The following is a 17,422-nucleotide window of genomic DNA, read 5'->3' as shown; positions in this document are numbered from 1 at the left end:
AAGAGGCAAACCAAAAATTTAAAAAAAAAAAAAAAAAAAAAAAGGGACAGATTGATTGAATCCTGATGATACCAACCGAGGATGAGGGGAGTCTTCAACATGACTTTCAGGTGTGGGTGTGTTACATAGACAACTATTCAGGTCTAAATTCAAAGCACAACAGTAAATCAATCTAAACTATGGATTGGCTACTTGCTGGCTGCAAAAGAGTATATAAAAAAATATGTACATGCATAGTTTCAGCCACGTAAAAAAGTAAAGGGTTTCTTTAAATTGCTAGAGAAAATGCGGAAAGAGATTATCGATTTATCACTAACATGAAATTTTAACATGAAAAGTTCTGGATAGAGTAGGAAATGGCAGAGGAGAGACCTGAAGGAGAAAGTTAAAAGGAGCTCTCCCCTCACTGCTGGGCACTGGCTGCAGGGATCTGTGTCCCCTCCCATCCCCGCTGGGAGCAGCAGAGATCAGAAGGGACACAGAGCCCATGAAACAACTAATCAAACTAATCAATATTGAGAATCGTTGACAACTATTCTCATTAATCGATTAGTTGTTGCAGCCCTAGTAATATTCCATGCCTTTATGGGCCAAGAGACAAGCTGTTAGCTTCTTAGTTATGTTATTTTTTATATATTCTTGAAAGTGATTGACTGAGCAAGGGACATTGACAAAAAGCACAGATGCAAAACATAGTTGCATTTAAAAAAATGTTTAAGTCACTGAATGATGTGGGGACAACACAAAGAATGACCCTTCACATAGGGATATGACAAGGTGGGCTGCAGAATTAAAGAGCAGAAAAACAAGCGTTGAAAATGATCTTCTGACAGACCATCACTCATGAAACTGTAGAAAAGATGAAGAAACAGGTAAACATTTTATTGGTTATGCAGGTTAGATGTTAGACATGCCCAAAACAGTGGAATTAATTCTAAATGAACAGCTGCCAAAAACAAAGGTTGCTGCTCCTTGGATCCCAAACCTCCTGACACAGGAGCTGACCAAACAAGACAAGTCACAAGATACTCTTGCACTATTTAAAGGCCAGGCCATGAGCAATGGATAAAAACATGGGCACACCACTTTATCCCTGAGAGAAAACAATAAATGTGGCTCCCCCACATCAACGAAGGCAACGTCTGTCACTTTAGCAGGAAAGGAGACAGAGCATTTTATGAAACCAGGAGGGAGCGGTGATGCCAACATTGTCTTGTGAGGTATTAGATCATTACAAAACCATACAATGATGATTTGCTGGGACAAGTCACCAGAATTTAAAAGGATAAAGGCTGAAGAATTGTAACCAAAAGGAGTGTATCACCAAGATACATTTCCAAGATGCATAATCACAGCTACAATTGGTTTTAATTCCCAAATGTTGGTTTGATCTGTTTCACGCTGTCCTTACTCACCTGATCTTACCGCCAGACACAATCATCCGTTCTCTGACCTAAAAAGGAACCTATCTTGCATTTGTTTTACAATGGAAGACAATATTCTTGTTGTGGTAACCTATTTTGACACCTATGAGAAACCATTTTATTAGGAGCAAATAAGAAACCACGCAGCATGCTGGAAAAAAAAGTGAGTGAACCTTCAAAAGGGCCTTTAGGAGAAAAAAAAAAAAACAGCCCTACCACATCTTTGCAGGACCATCCTTTCTAGAGAGGGGTCCTAAGAATTCAGAGAATCTTCACCAATCTTATGACTACTCTATTGCAAATGAGCATGGTTACAATGATGGCAGCTTCCCAGGTAATCAGCACACTGTGGGCTTAGGTCAACTTTAAGCGGCAAGGCAGAGATCTACTCTTAACTTGGGGCCTAGGGTCCATATAAAAATAAAATCAAGAAGCAATATGGTGTGACTATACAAGCAAACACTTGTTAATCTAGAAAAAGTCATAAAAACTTTGTGAATAGAAATAGAAACTTTCCAGAACTTGTGTGTACTTGAGAAGCTGTTCTAATACTGTGGTTATGCTCCGATGTGTTAACAGACCAGCATCGCTCTCAACAGAACAGCCAAATCCTACATATTACTCATCTGTTCTAACAAAGGATAGCATCTCTAGTGGTCACCTAAAAACGACAACCTAGATGTACCCTGGGGTCTGCTGTGCAACACTGGGATGTAGGGACCTTATATACAGTGTTAGAATAGGCTCCCTGCTTTCTCAAGGCGTGCAATCAAAGTGGTCTGCAAATAACAAATAGACTTTATAGGAAAGAATATCTTGTACATTAAGACTGCACCAGAGGTGTTGTGGCTTGGAACCAGACTTATGACTCATTGTATGATAATCTCCTCATTGTTATTATAAGTTAATAATCACTTCAAGCATCATTTCTCATGAACTTAAACAGTGTGAGATATAGATGAGAGACAGTTGAGTAGCGTATAGCACTTCTCCTATCTCAGTTTGTACATGGCAAACTTTGATCTACAATGGCCCCATCAGGGTTTTTTTCCCCCCTTTAAAACATGTTAAGGAAATTTGCAAAGCAAAATAATTGCAAATAGAAAGTCTAAACTTATTCACCTTAAAAGAGAGGCCATTAAGAGGGGACGTTATTGCAGTCTTCAAAATCATCAATTGGACCCCAATATTAGAAACAAACTGTTTAATCCCAAAATGGGATTGAGAACCCAGGGACACAAGGGGTTAGAAGAGAGGGGGGGGTCAATCTTAGAATTTGTAGGAGGTATTTCACTGCGAGAGTAGTGAAAGTTTGGAACTCACTACCACCGGCCGTGGTATCTGCAGATAACATTGATTGATAAATTAAAAAAACTACTGGGCGAGTTTCTTCTCTAGCAGAATGTAGAGCAGGGGTAGCAAACCTCCGGACCTCCAGCTGTGGTGAAACTACAAATCCCATGACGCATCTCTCTTCGGGAGCCATGTCTGTGGCTGAGAAAGTCTTGCAATGCCTCATGGTATTTGTAGTTCCACCACAGCGGGAGGGCCAGCCAGAGGTTTGCTACCCCTGATGGGAAGTGCTAGAGCAAGATAAATACGCACACACTCTCACTCACATGTAAGGTTGAATAAGGACCAAGGTCCATCCAGTTCTACCCATGTATACTATGTTACTATTTATGTAAACCCTCCCTCGAGTTTCTTCTCACAAAATCTAGAGGGATATGGGAAGTGCTACAGCAAGAAAAATACACACGCACACTCACATGTAAGATTGAATAAGGACCATCCAGTTGTATCTATGTTACTATGTATGTAAACCCTCGGCCCCCGCCCAAATTATACATTGTGTAATGGCAAGAAAAAACTGTTTTATTACATGCAGACAAGAATTCTGACCTTTTTTCACCTTCCCATAACTTAGTACCGTTATATGGAACAAGCATGTAGATCTTATCAAGTGTGGTGACTTCCGGTCTCACAACCAGATAGACTAACACAGGGTGTAAAAGATAACTGCACAGAGCAGCACCCACCACAACTTGTCTGACTTCAGCAACGGCCTGAGGAGCTGCTGGTATGGGTTGCTCTACCTTACGCCTCACATTGTTTACTGAAAAAGGTTTTAACTATATAGATAATACACAACTGCCCAATTATTATTTGTTTTAAGTGTACCCGTCGCATATTAAAGGTTTGTAAACTTTTTAGAAAACTTTGTGGCAGACACTTCCAGTTTATTTGCAGATTCTCCCAGAATGCCAAACCCAGGGGCACATTATGAACATTGTTACCTGAGCTCACAATGTTGTGGTCTGGCTGGCCCACTGCCTCTTCCCAAGCCTCCATACAGACCGCTATATGTGATGGGTGGCCTCATAGGCTAATAGGGAGGTAAGTCTGTGGAAGAGGAGGCAGAGTGTGCTCACCCACGTCAGGCATAATGGAGTCACCTAGGTTTTGAGGCTTCCCTGGCATATAACTGAAGCATGTGCTACACATTATAATGTGCAACATTAGATCCACTACAGGTTTACTATAGAGAACAGATACAGGCTACAGAAAATAACCAATATATGCTTTCATTTAGCTTTCACATCTTCACCCAGAGCCAGGACCCAAGGTGTGGATGGCAAACTGCACCCTCCACTCACCGCTCCTGAGCCGAGATGGACAGAGCTTGCACATTCAAAATGTACAGTGGCCAAAAATGCAATTTCCAGTGTCATCAATTTGAATTTTTGGAATATTTAGGCCTCATTCACACACAACGCAAGAGCAAAATTAAATATTGTGTATATACAGGTGAAACTCGGAAAATTAAAATACCGTGCAAAAGTTAATTTATTTCACTAATGCAACTTAGCCGTCTACCAGGAGATTTTGGAGCACTTCATGCTTTCTTCCGCAGACGAGCTCTATGGGGATGCTGACTTTATTTTCCAGCAGGACTTGGCACCTGCCCACACTGCCAAAAATTTTCTGAGATTGTGGATCTGGGTTTTCATGAGCTGTAAGCCATAATCATCACAATTATGACAAATCACGGCTTGAATTATCTTGCTTTGCATGTAATGAGTCTATCTCATATATTAGTTTCACCTTTTAAGTTGCATTAGTGAAATAAATTAACTTTTGCACGATATTCTAGTTTTTCGAGTTACATACATACATACATACGTGTATGTGCGTATATGCGTGCACTATTTGCAATCTCACAATGCATCATTTGTAATAGAAATGTTAATGAACTGTATGCGTGCATGTGCACAAACACACATATATGTGCGTACATACGCAGAAATACGCTGCCCAGACGCATCTCGGTTCCATTCTGTTTTTGCGCATTTTTACGCTACGCAAATATACGGCTCCATACGCAGCTATGCGTATGGAGCCATTTATTTGCATAGGCTGCATATTGTACAATACGCGCGATAGTGTGAATGAGGCCTTAGGGCTTCTTCACACCAAATGCAGACCAGATCTGCATGAGTTTCTGCACACGCAGTGCAGTGGGTTGTGCCGCGTTTTTCCTCCTTATTGATGCGTTCCGGGCCGTTTTTGGTTTTAAATTTTTTTTTATTTTAGAATGGGCTTTTAGTGCGTTCCAGGCCTTTTGCATGGATTTTTTATGCATTTGCATGCATTCCAGAGCAGGTAAAATAGGGCTTGCTGCTGGTTTTTTTCACATGCTCTGGAACTGAACGCTGCAGTGTGAACTAGAGCTCAAAATATCATTGGAATACATTGGACGCAGTTTTGATCCGGTCTGTAACTGCTCTGCTCCTGGAACGCGCATGGTGTGAACAAGGCCTGAGTGTTACTACATATAAAGTGCCAATTCTATCCTGCAATTGTGCTGGAAAGATTAATTCCATGTCAACATAAACTGCACTACAGTGTGGAAAAGTTATTTACAAAACACAATAAAAAAAAGGTGTTTTTATTTGGTATTTTATATTTTGCACATGCAAAACATTTACACTACAAAAAAAAAAAAAAAATCAAAAAAAAAATCTAATGAATGAAAAGAAAGTCGTCTGAAACTATGAACAGAAAAAAGATAAACCTAAGGAGATCAGGGAGGAAAGATTTAAATTAAAAGGTGAAACATTTATAACGAGGGGTCACACTGCACATCAACCAAAAACTTTGTTTCGAGGTGGGGAAGTTTTCCTTCTATCCACAGCTCTGTTTGAGAGATTTCCCTTCACTTCCTGTCCTGCTGCTAAATGATTTCACAACAGGTAGTGAGAGAGGGGGAAAAAAAAAAGTTCTGCAACAGGGACATAGAAAAGAAAAAATCTGATTTGGGGTTCTAACCTTTCCATACTCTACTAAAGAAAAGCAAAGTTACTGCCGTCTGTTTTATTGCCGAAGAGTTCCCCTCACTTACTGTCTGGTAAAGTTGTCAGCAGGACGGACAGGAAGTGAGGGGAATCTTTCTAACCAAGCCTAAAGCCCACCACACACACACACATTACAATCTGATTGTACAATCTCCTATAAGGTGGCCATACACTTTACAACCATCGCAAGACTGTCTTGCAGTTGTCGAACAAGTGGGCCACTAACCCGCCGAGAATCGTACGATTCCCGGCGGGTTTTCCAGCCTGCTTGTTCGACGTAAGATGTGCGACCGTAGAGTAGAAACGGTCACACGCCTTCCATACACGTACGATAATCGTACAGTGTATGGGCACCTTTAGACCTACCAACAAGTGTGGAGTACAAGAGCCTACCTGATATTATACCGATTGAATAGATTGTTAGTCCTCATATTACATAGTTGTGGTAGATGTAAAGTCGATTGCACAGGGATTGTAACATGTGGGGTGAACCTTAGATAGCAGTAAAAACCCAATATGGATTATAAACTTTACTCTATAACCCTGAACTCTATTTCAGGGAGTTTTTGTTTTAAACCGCAAATCCTGAGTAAACAAAACACTTTGGGGGGAATTCAACAAAACTGGAGCGGACAAAATCTGGAGCAGCTGTGCATGTCAACCAATCAGCTTCTCTCTTTCATTTTCAAACCTTAACTGAACAAACTGGAGAGAAGCTGATTGGTTGCCATGCACAGCTGCTCCAGATTTTGTCTGCCCCAGTTTTGATATCTTCCCCTCTGTTTCTCTGATATATGCATGTTGAAAAACATAGTATCCGTGTTTGTTACAGATTTTCGATTAGTACAGTCAGGCTCCACTCACACAAGCAGTTTTCTGTGCATATGGAAAGGCACTAAACATAAACCAATGCATTGCAATGTGCATTGTTCAGACGATTGTGGCAAACCACGCAAAATAGTCCAAAAGAAAAATTTGGGCGGATTGTGCACGTTCCGGCTATAGAAGTAGCTGCGAAAGAGTGGAAACCGTGCGTATGTTACGCACGGCAAATGGTAACGTATGTTACCATTTGCGCGATTTCGTTCCTCACGAAAAAACTGCTATGCGTGAATGGAGCCTTACACTGCCAGGGAAGAGGTTAATAGCATTCACAGATAAAATAGAATAGAGAGAATCTACGACACACAGCAGGAGTTTTTATAATACAAGCACAACAAGAGAAATAACACTGAAAGCTCAGTCCTGCAAATACACAGGGAGTGAGGAGCTCTCCCTGTGTAATCAGCAGAGCTGTGCTATAATGGTAACAGTCATTCTGTGCTCAATCCATGGGGAGATGTGTCAGAGCTCCTGAAATAAAAAGGGTGGCCACAGACCTTACAACCATCGCAAGACTTTTTGTCTTGCGATGGTTGTAAGATAATTTAAAAAACGTACGATCTGCCCATCTTGGACAGGCAGGTCGTACTTGCGATAATCGCAAGCCCACCCCGCTGAGGGGCGGGCTTCCGATGACCGCAATGCTGAACGGGCAGTATGCGCTTGCGCACACCGGCCCGTGCGGCATTTATCTTACGAACATGCCACACACCCGCCGACTATCGTACGATTCTCGGCAGGTTTTCGAACATGTTCCCAAGATAAAAGGTCGTGCGACCGTACAGTAGAAACGGCCGCACGCCTTCCACAAACCTTTCGATAATCGTACGATTGCGGGATTTCCCGCGATTATCGTACGATTATCGCAAGGTGTGTGGGCACCTTGAGAGTCTCTCCACTAATTTCACAGAAGAGCTCACCAGGACTGAGCTGTCACCTTTGAAAATTCGGTCCTGCACATTGCTTGAGACAGTCCAAGGTATTGGAGGCACAAAGGGGCTCCCACTTCAGCTGCGACCCCAATCAGAACAGCGCCTGAGGTGGATGCCCTGTTTTCACTATTATAGCATCAACAGTTTGTGCAGCGATTTACAATATATGGGGAGACAGTACAATTACAATATAATGCCATACAAATGGATTAGAGGATCTTAGGCTTAAGAGCTTACAATCTACAATTGGGAAGATGTATGAACAGGCCCTCCAATCCAAGGATGAATCCTGGCCCAGAGCTGCATGTAAATAAAGGGGTGGGATGCTGTAATGCCATTCACTGTTTATGGCCATATGACTATATTTGGTCATTGAGAATAACCTAATAAGACCATACATGGTCAATGATGTCAGCACAAGCACCCTACACCTTTGTCTATGTGCAGCTGCGGGGCAGAGAGCACCCTTTCTGGGTTCATAGGAGATCCGGTTTGTTGTAGAGCCTGAAAAGGGCAACAAAAGTGGAACATATTGCAGTGATGAATGCATTTGCTTTCTTCTTTCAGACAATTTTCACCTGGTCATACTGCCAGTAACACACTTCCTGTCCTAAGGTGACAACGCTCACTTACTGTACCTATGGAGGAGCAGTGTTATAGGACAGGAAGTGTGCAAGGACCACTGAACTCCTTCCCCTCTACTCATTGGCATAACAGAGGGGAGGTGTTCTGTAGGTCACAATTTTTCTAAATTGTGCTTCACAGTATGTGGTATATGTTCTCCGGCCCCTGTATTCTACAATATGTTGTCAGAACCATACAAAGATTTCACCAAAAAGCAAAATAAACACTGCTCAAATATTAGACTTATTTAAACATAATGTATTGGGTCACTTCCTCACACACTAATACAATTTACAACTTTCTAAAAGCTACAATCATAGAACAAATATCAGATCCAAACTTTTTAGTAGATTCAACCAGTTAAGCAAAACCAAATCCCTGCGGATTTATAGATGGAATACTTTGTCCCCAGAAGGTCTTTATGAGAATATTTAGAGTTTTTGATTAACACCCTCCCTTGTGTTTTTTCATTCTCTTGTATATACCGTATTTTACCCTCCATAAAAGGTGCACCGGACCATAGGACGCAGGGAGGGTAGGAGTCTGTAATAGCTGCATTTAGGGACAGCTGAGACAGGTGGCACTGTGATTACAGCGCCACGGTCTCAGTGATCACATAGAACAGACGAAGAACAGATGTTCTTCGTCTGCTCTACGAGCTCTATGGCAAGCTCCTATGCCGTGGTCACGGGTCCCCCAGAGGAGCGGGGGACCCCAAAAAACACGGGGGGGCGCACGCGATCGCCGCCGCTCGATCTGATACAAGTGATTAGGGCTGCAACAACTAATCGACATAAATCGATTATAATCGATTATTGAAAAAGTGGTCAACTTTTTCAATAATCGATTAATCGGCTTCCAATCAGTTGGCCCTGTTCACAGTATAGTACATTATAAAGTGTTACAATGCTAAATACCACCAGCTATACAGGACTACAAAACCTAGCAATAGTACATTATACAGCGCAATGCGGAATACCACCAGCTATAGAGGACTACAACAAATCCCAGCAATAGTACGTTATAAAGTGGTATAATGCTAAATACCACCAGCTACACAGGACAACAAAACCTAGCAATAGTACATTATGCAGAATACCGCCAGCTATATTGTACTATTGCTAGGATGTGTTGTATTCCTCTATAACTGGCGGTATTCTGCATTGCGCTGTAAAATGTGCTTTTGCAGTTCTCTACAGCCGGTGCCATTCTGCATGCATTGCTGTATAATTTTACACTTTCCATTTCACTATATTGCACACCACACTATCTTTTTTCTTTTTTACTTCCACCGCTCAAGCTTGCTCCTGTGATGGACTACAACCTCAATACAAACTAGTAGTCCCATCACTGGAGCCATTTTTTAAACTTTATTTTGTTTATCCGATTAACCGAACCTAATAATCGGCTAACTAATCGATTTTGAAAATAATCGTTAGCTGCAGCTCTACAAGTGATCTGATCACTTGTATTAAACGAGCAACGGCTCCCACTGTACATGTAGCTCCGCTTGTCAGGAGCAGGGCTGAATGTACAAAAAAAACTACTCACCCGGTGCCCGAAACTGCATGTCCCGGGCGTCGGGCGAGAGGATTTTGCTCCATTAAACAAAAAAAAAAAAAAAAAAAAAAAAAAAAAAAAGTGCAAAAAAAAAAAAAAAAAAAAAAAAAAAAAAAAAAAAGTGCATCTTATGGAGAGAAAAATATGGTAATACTTCTCACAGCCAAAGTACTTTTCTTCTCCCCAACAATTTAAGTTTAATATTGTGACTCGCAACTTATGAAATTGGAGTGACATATATACACACACTCTTTTTTTTTTATTCTCAGACTTTGCCAAATCAAACGACCATTCACAATGCCGACTTGTTTCACATCACTCTTCTTCATCCCTCACTAGTCCCACACTTGCTCATCATCTTGCCGTTTGCTTGCAACCCACCTAAACAGTTTTCTTATGCACATTCACACTCTGCCCCTCTCCCCAGTTCACCTATTATGCTGTTTAACTAACTTTTACATCCTCATCACATCACTAACCCTGTTCACACATCTCCACCCATTCACATCTAACAGGCCCCTGCCCCTTCTCAGTGTTGCTACCAGTCTTTGCCTGTCAAATCAAGCCCCTCCCCTTACATTCAAAACACACACACACACACACACACACACACGATAGATAATACATTTTATATAAAATGTATTATCTAACAGCTCTGAGCCCCTGAGGTCTTAGCCTCGTAATTGCCGACCTCTGCATGTGCCCTTTCTTTCTGAAAGTTTTCCCCACTTTGGTTGCCTTGCTTAACAAGGAGTCTCAATATATCCGGTCACTATTATCATTGTCCTTACTTTATAAAACTCATTGTTACTTTCCCCGAGTCCATTCCCCAAGGGATTCCCCTTTGGAACACTCCTTGCAATTGATAGCCAATGGCAAGAACGCTCCTTAGATTGGTGTCCAGTAGAAAGAATGCCTTTTATAGAGATGGTCAGCAGGAAGGATGCCTTTTACATCAGTTGTAACAATGCTCCCTACGTTGGCGGGCCGGTGGCAGGGGCGCCTTGTACGTTGGCGGGCCGGTGGCAGGGGCGATCCTTACACAAGTGGTCAGAATGCCATCCTGACATACAGCTGAAAAGATGAGCGGTGTCATGCCACTTGCTCTACTAAGTAGCATTGGACCCGGAACAATGCAGGCACCATTACATTGGAAGGTCAGTCAGCCACAGATCAAGGAACCCCCTAGCAACCTCTAGAAGATTCCACAGCACCCTGTTTGAGGAAGGCTGGTTTAAACTAAGAGGATGAAGCAGACGTGACACACCAAGCCATCATCTAGGAGGTATCCACCCAAAATTGGATTAGCAGACTATACATGTTACAGCTAGACTGTACACACATTACATTGTACTCAGGTTACATAAAACTGTCACATCTAAAAGGCATGGCAGTCAGAATGTCACATGTATGGCCAACTGCAGCATTAAAAGCACTGGATAGAGCTATTTGAATTGCAGGCTGCACACAAACAGCAGTGCAGCCCATGCTAGCGCAAAATGCATGCAAATAAACATTTTTCTTTCCGCGACCTTTAAAGCCCATCGATCGTGTGTGTGTCTCCCCTGCAGCCCCGCTGTCACCATCCTTCGCCTGTCACTGCCAGCCCCAACACACCAGCTCCAGGCCGCTCACCCCAGTCACCGGGCACACTCACCAAGGAACAACGCCATGGCCAGTACTGCCTCCCACAGCCTCCTCTGCCCGACCGTCTCCATCTTGTTCACCTTCCGGGTAACCGTTTTACTAGAAGAAGAGAGCAGAAGAGCCAGGAACCCTGTGCCAGGACAAACACCGTACAGACCACTGCGAGAACCTCACACACACAAGTCATATGAAGCCGTGACGTCACGGCATCACGCGCTCTCTCGGAACGTGTCCACAAGAGGTCTGCCCATTCTCTGCCTGTTTGTCACTTATCATGGCGGCCATTTTACCGAAGACTAAATTCTAGCGACTTACATGGCTTCACTATAGGTAAAACTGACCCGTTTTACCTAACGTTGTTAACGAAACGCCGTTCTTTTCATACAGCATCAATTTCTATTTATCGGAAATATAAATATAAAAAAACGATACTAAGGCGTTGAATGAGAACTTGGGGGCGTGGTTTATGGAGGAAGGGTGTTGTCACCTAGCAATGGGACTGTTGTTAGTGTTACATTGAGCAGGCCTGCTATGGAGCATTAGAAGTGCTGCTGATCTAACCATGAGCAATAAAAGTACCGAGTGATGGTCATAGTAATGGTACTGAAATATTTCTGTGACCAACACAGCAAGTTGTACTATAACTATGTGTTGTTATTATTATACAGGACTTATATAGCGCCAACAGTTTGCGAAGCACTTTACAATATAAGGAAGACATTACAATTCAGGACAAGAAGGTAAGGAGGGCCCTGGGCTTACAATCTAAAAGGGAGGGGCAAGTGATACATGAGGGGGTAGCTGTGGGGGGATGAATTGTTTGAGAAAGTGATATTTCAGTGGTTAGTTTGAGGTGGGATAGGCTTCCCTGAAGAGATGAATCTTAAGGGAACGCCAAAAGGCAGTCAGAGTAGAAGATAGTCGGACAGGTTGGGGTAAAGAGTTCCATAGAATGGAAGAGACTCTAGTGAAGTCCTGGAGGCGAGCACGGAAGGAGTTGATGAGGGAGCTGGAAAGCAGAAGGTCATTTGTAGAGCGTAGCGGATGGTTAGGGTGATACTTTGAGACAAGGTTTGCAATATAGCCAGGGGCAGAGTTGTGGATGGCTTTGTAAGTGGTTGTTAAGGTAAGGCTTGCTTTACTATAGTGTGAATGGGCCCATTGGGGCCCAGAATGGAACCACAGCACATAACAGGAGATGCAGGCATCAGACCCAGAGGTTTTTCAGATACAGAAGATTGTTTAGCAGGTAATCAAAGATCAGACACTCTGGATCAGAGGCACTGCTTCTGGAGAGGTAAGTATTTTTCATCTTTGTATTTATTCTCAGCTGGGAGCACTGGTAACAAATGTACTTGTCAATGGGTTCCTAAGGTAAGTGACCCACACCAGTGCAAAGATGGCCATTGCTGGTAACATTCGAACCACCTTCATCTGCAAAAAATGATTCAATGGTTAAACACAACTGGTCACAATCCATACTATATACAGTAAACTCCCCGTTATCCGGCATCCAGGGGGATTGGTAGATTCTGGATACATTTAGTTTCTGGTTGTTTGAGAGGTACTATTGAAAATAGGTCTAATGCCATACTTGTTAAAGTTGTTAATATTTATTTTTGTAACTTTATTTTGCATAAAACATCTAACAGTGTGATTTATAAGGTTATTTAAGAGGGTGTGTTTAGGGGCGGAGTTAAGGGCAGGGTAGGGGTTAGGTGGGTAACTGGTGGCGAGTAACTCTTAAAGCAGGGCTAGTAGCTCAGGACTTGAAATTTTTACCCCTGCCATACCCCATATTATACCATACCATAAACTCTTTATAGACTTCATATTAATATTGAAATACAGTAGTCAAAAGCAAATTAAGACAAATAGACAATCATTTCCAGGATAATACATGCTGCAGACCAGCAAAACAGTGAGTACACAGGGGATTTTTTTTTCTGGTTAGATGAGAGTTCTAGTTAGTTGAATACCAGATAACTGAGAGTTTACTGTACAGTAGCTATAGTTAATGTTGGTGGGCCTGATCCATCCATTTGTTTTTGCAAATGTAGACTGTGTGTGTGTGTGTGTGTGTCTACTATAGCAGTAGACATTTAAAGTGTAATTCTAGTTTGCAGTCACATCTGAGAAAACCCCCCTATATGTTTGTTTAGGTGTTCCTATTCACACAGCACACCTAAAACAAATGCTAAAAATATATATTTCTTACCTTTTAAATGTCTCTGTATAGCAGGCCTTTGGGCAGATTCTCTGTACAATTTCAAAGTGACAGGAAACTCTGGCTGTCCCCATGGAAAGACTATGGACACTCTGAGCTTCCTCTCAGTTGCCAATTACAGGCCTCTCTCATCTTTTTAAGTGGGAGAACTTGCACAATTGGTGGCTGATTAAATACTTTTTTGCCCCACTGTACGTCTAGATACTTGCAGGCTTTGTATTCTTTGCATTCCTTGTTTCTCTTTCACAGTCATCTGACAGTGACCATGTTTACTAAGGGTAGATTACTAGCTGTCCTATTACTTCCTGGATTTCTGGCACATGTGACTAGGACATGTGACCATGCACATCATCTCAGGGGAGGGAAATGCCTTTCCCTGAGATCTTGTGATTTGAAATACACTTTATTATATATGGACAAATCCACTGTATCAGTTTAAAGTGGAACTTAAAAGTGACACTACCTCAGGAGTTAAATCTTAAAAATGCATTCAAGTTCCTTAACTATTAACAACAATGTATCTTATTTGTGTATCACTCAGCTGTAGATCATCAAATCATCTCTGAATTGGTGCTGACACTGTCCTTCCTTCTGGAGGGCGGCTACGTTTGTTCCCCATGGTCCCTGTGTGTGTGTTGCAAAGTAGCCACCACTCCAAGCTCACTCCTGTGACAGACTACAATAAGGTGATAGTATAACTATAGTAATGAAAGCTAACTATAGTTGTATAAGATTTGAGCCATCTGCCCCTTTCACCCTCTTCATGTAAGGTGTAACTGATGTCCAACGTTGTGTGGCCCTCAGGCTCACTGTATGACTGGTTTCTCCGTTACATAAAATAAAGTGATAGTATAATTCTAGTAATAAAATCTATAGTTGAATAAGATTTGAGCCATCAGCCCCTTTCACCCTCTCCATGTAAAGTGTAACTTATGTCCAATGTTTTGCGGCCCTCAGGCTTACTGTAGGACTGAAGTGCTCCCCTGGACCAGTTGAACAAATTTGCCCTCTGATCTGAGGTTTGTAGTGGCAGGTATATATCACAAGGGAGGCAATTGGGCCTTCATCTAATGTAACTATAGTTCCACTGTAAGTACAGTAAATAAAGCTCCCCAAACCATCAGATACTTAAACTGTCCACCTTCTACCAAAAGATGAGATATCATGTTTGGTTGTGAAGGGAAAGGTTTGTTGCACTCCTTACCGGACAACCCCGAATATGGGGGGTTGTCCGGAATGACTGCGGATGGCGCCGCCAATTGCAGACAATATAGGGATGTCACCAGCACACCAGACTCCTTCAAGGATAGTCAATCGTGAATTTATTCAAAACACACGTGTGTTTGACATAAGTTTTGAATAAATTCACGATTGACTATCCTTGAAGGAGTCTGGTGTGCTGGTGACATCTCTATATTATCACGTTTGGTTGGGCTGATCCTTTAATTGTCACTTACTTAACCAAGAGGTTTGTTTTCAGAAAAGGATGTGCAAATTCATTAGCAAGCGGTTCATTCAAACAAATATTGTTTGTACATGTTACACCTTACAAATTCAATATGTTGGTGTTAAAGGAATCAGTGATACATTCCACTAAACTTGTATTTACTGTGTAGCATTAGCTATTACCATAGACTTGTAAAATGAAAGCTTTCTTAAAAGAGAATTCGCATGTAACTAGTGACTGTACCGATATTAAAAATCTGAGTGTATGACCCGGGTGATCTTCTGCGCCATTCGTATATGCGTTTGTCCCTGGGTAATTTAGAAGAGTTCATCCAAGGAAATTCAATTTACATAATTAAAACTGGTAACAAATACAAACTAATGAAAACATTCATCAATCTTGTGAGATTCAAAGCTATCATTAACAATCAACGGCTGCATCATAATCATCCCTCTTCTGCACAAAGGTGCAGAATGCTCCTAACCTCCCAATCCCGTTTACATTCATTGGTAGATCTGCTGCCAGATGCCAAAACTCCATACGTGATCAATATCCTCCATTCATAATGTCCAGAGTATATACAGCTATCCTTATGTAGCCAAACTTACCATATTCACCACTTAGGAACAAGATGGCATCAACCTGGTGTCACAAGGGCTCCTTCACAGAAGAAAACAGCAGTGCTGCAACAGTTTTGGTTGTGCGTCCTGGGGAGAAACGAAATCCCTTACACACCACACTTCTGTTGCTATAGTATGTGAAGATAGAATAAGCAAAGATTGGATCTCACTCACAGAGAGATATCCCTCGTATCTTCCATATATTTCATACGTTTATTATGGTCCATCCAAATTTGCTCATTACACCAAAGAAGTTTAATATGGCTACAGACTACAATATTTTGAAACATTGTTGCCAGTCAAAGTCCAACTTAAATTAAAACCATGTGCTTCAAGAAAGGTTTAGAACCTCTGCCAGGTTTTTATTGCTCCGTGACCCCAATAGGGACATTTCCCCTCACTATATGCACTATTTTTTGCAATCTCCCCCGGAAGGGCATTGCTGTACCATGCAGGTGACCGCACTGCGGGCAGGAGGCGTGTCTGCAGTGTCATTGACATGAATTGCACCACAATGCCCCCCTACCTCGCCAGAATGTAGGAGGCTTGGTTTATGCGATCCAGTGCGTTCCAGGCATGAACCGTGCTGGAATGCACTGGATATGGTGTGAACCGACCCTGTAATCCTATTTGTACACCACTCAGCTGTAGATCTTCAAATCATCTCTGAATTGGCGCCGACACTGTCCTTCCTTCTGGAGGGTGGCTACTTTTGTTCCCCATGCTCCCTGTGGGTGTTGTAAAGTAGTCAACACTCCTGTGATGGACTACAATCTCAATACAAATTATCTGACTAAACCTGAGACCATCATGAGAGTGAGCTTGGAGTGGTGACTCCAACACACACAGGGACCATGGGGAACAAAAATAGCCACCCTCCAGAAGTAAGGACAGTGTCAGCATCAATTCAGAGATGATTTGAGGATCTACAGATGAGTGATACACAAATAAGATACATTTTTGTTAATAGTTAAGATACTTTGAATGTTTTTTTTAAAGGTTTGACTCCTGAGTTTAGTGTCACTTTAATATGATGTGGACGATGGACTAGGACAGCGAGAATTAATTTTCTCTCTGTGGTCAGGACACACTTTCAGGGAACAAAGTCCAGCTTGCACCTTTGTTACAATAAGTAAACAACAGATGGACAAATCATTTCATGGTAAGAGTAGTGGAAAAAAACCACACATGCAGTACTCAGGAGGAGGAAGAGATTATGTGACAAATGATTATATGGATACGGACTATAGCCTGCAGTGGTAACACAAAAATCCAAACCTCCAGACTGGTCTGACAAGAAGATACAATACACACTCTATAGTATAATGATGCTGTCTTAGTCAATTAAAAAAAACATATGACAAAAGAAGCATGTGACTTTTTCTTCCTCCCATGATGCAGTGTTGGCTGTCTGAGCAGATTATCTCCTGGCCCAACTCAGAAATATTACCACCACTGGATCAGTATGGCAGCCATGCAACTATTTTCCTGATATCTCCATGGTATCACCCTTGCGAAAGATAGGTCAGAAAATGATTTTAACTACTGGCAATAAATTTTCCGATTTCTGCATGGCATCACATACAGGAGACAGAGTGAACCCATGTAATGCCATAGAGATATGTCAGGAAAGGAAAATTTACAGTAAGTATTGGTAATCCGTTTCTGTTTTTTCAAAGGAATAGGTCAGCAATGGCAGCCTCC

General features: G+C 41.9%; 1 long non-coding RNA gene across 1 annotated transcript in view; it reads right to left on the bottom strand.

The window, feature by feature from the left end:
* The window catches only part of LOC108791694, a 15,103-nt gene extending 3,466 nt beyond the window's left edge, over positions 1–11,637 (bottom strand). The window contains exon 1 of the long non-coding RNA XR_001941520.1: positions 11,435–11,637. This is a non-coding gene — a long non-coding RNA (uncharacterized LOC108791694). The remainder of the gene's footprint in view (positions 1–11,434) is intronic.
* Positions 11,638–17,422: the final 5,785 nt, after the last annotated feature.

Source organism: Nanorana parkeri, unplaced genomic scaffold (assembly GCF_000935625.1).
Source record: "Nanorana parkeri isolate BGI_ZX_2015 unplaced genomic scaffold, ASM93562v1 scaffold567, whole genome shotgun sequence".
Taxonomy (NCBI): Eukaryota; Metazoa; Chordata; class Amphibia; order Anura; family Dicroglossidae; genus Nanorana; species Nanorana parkeri.
The sequence above is the reverse complement of the archived record's forward strand: the minus strand, read 5'-3'. Positions and strand labels throughout refer to the sequence as shown.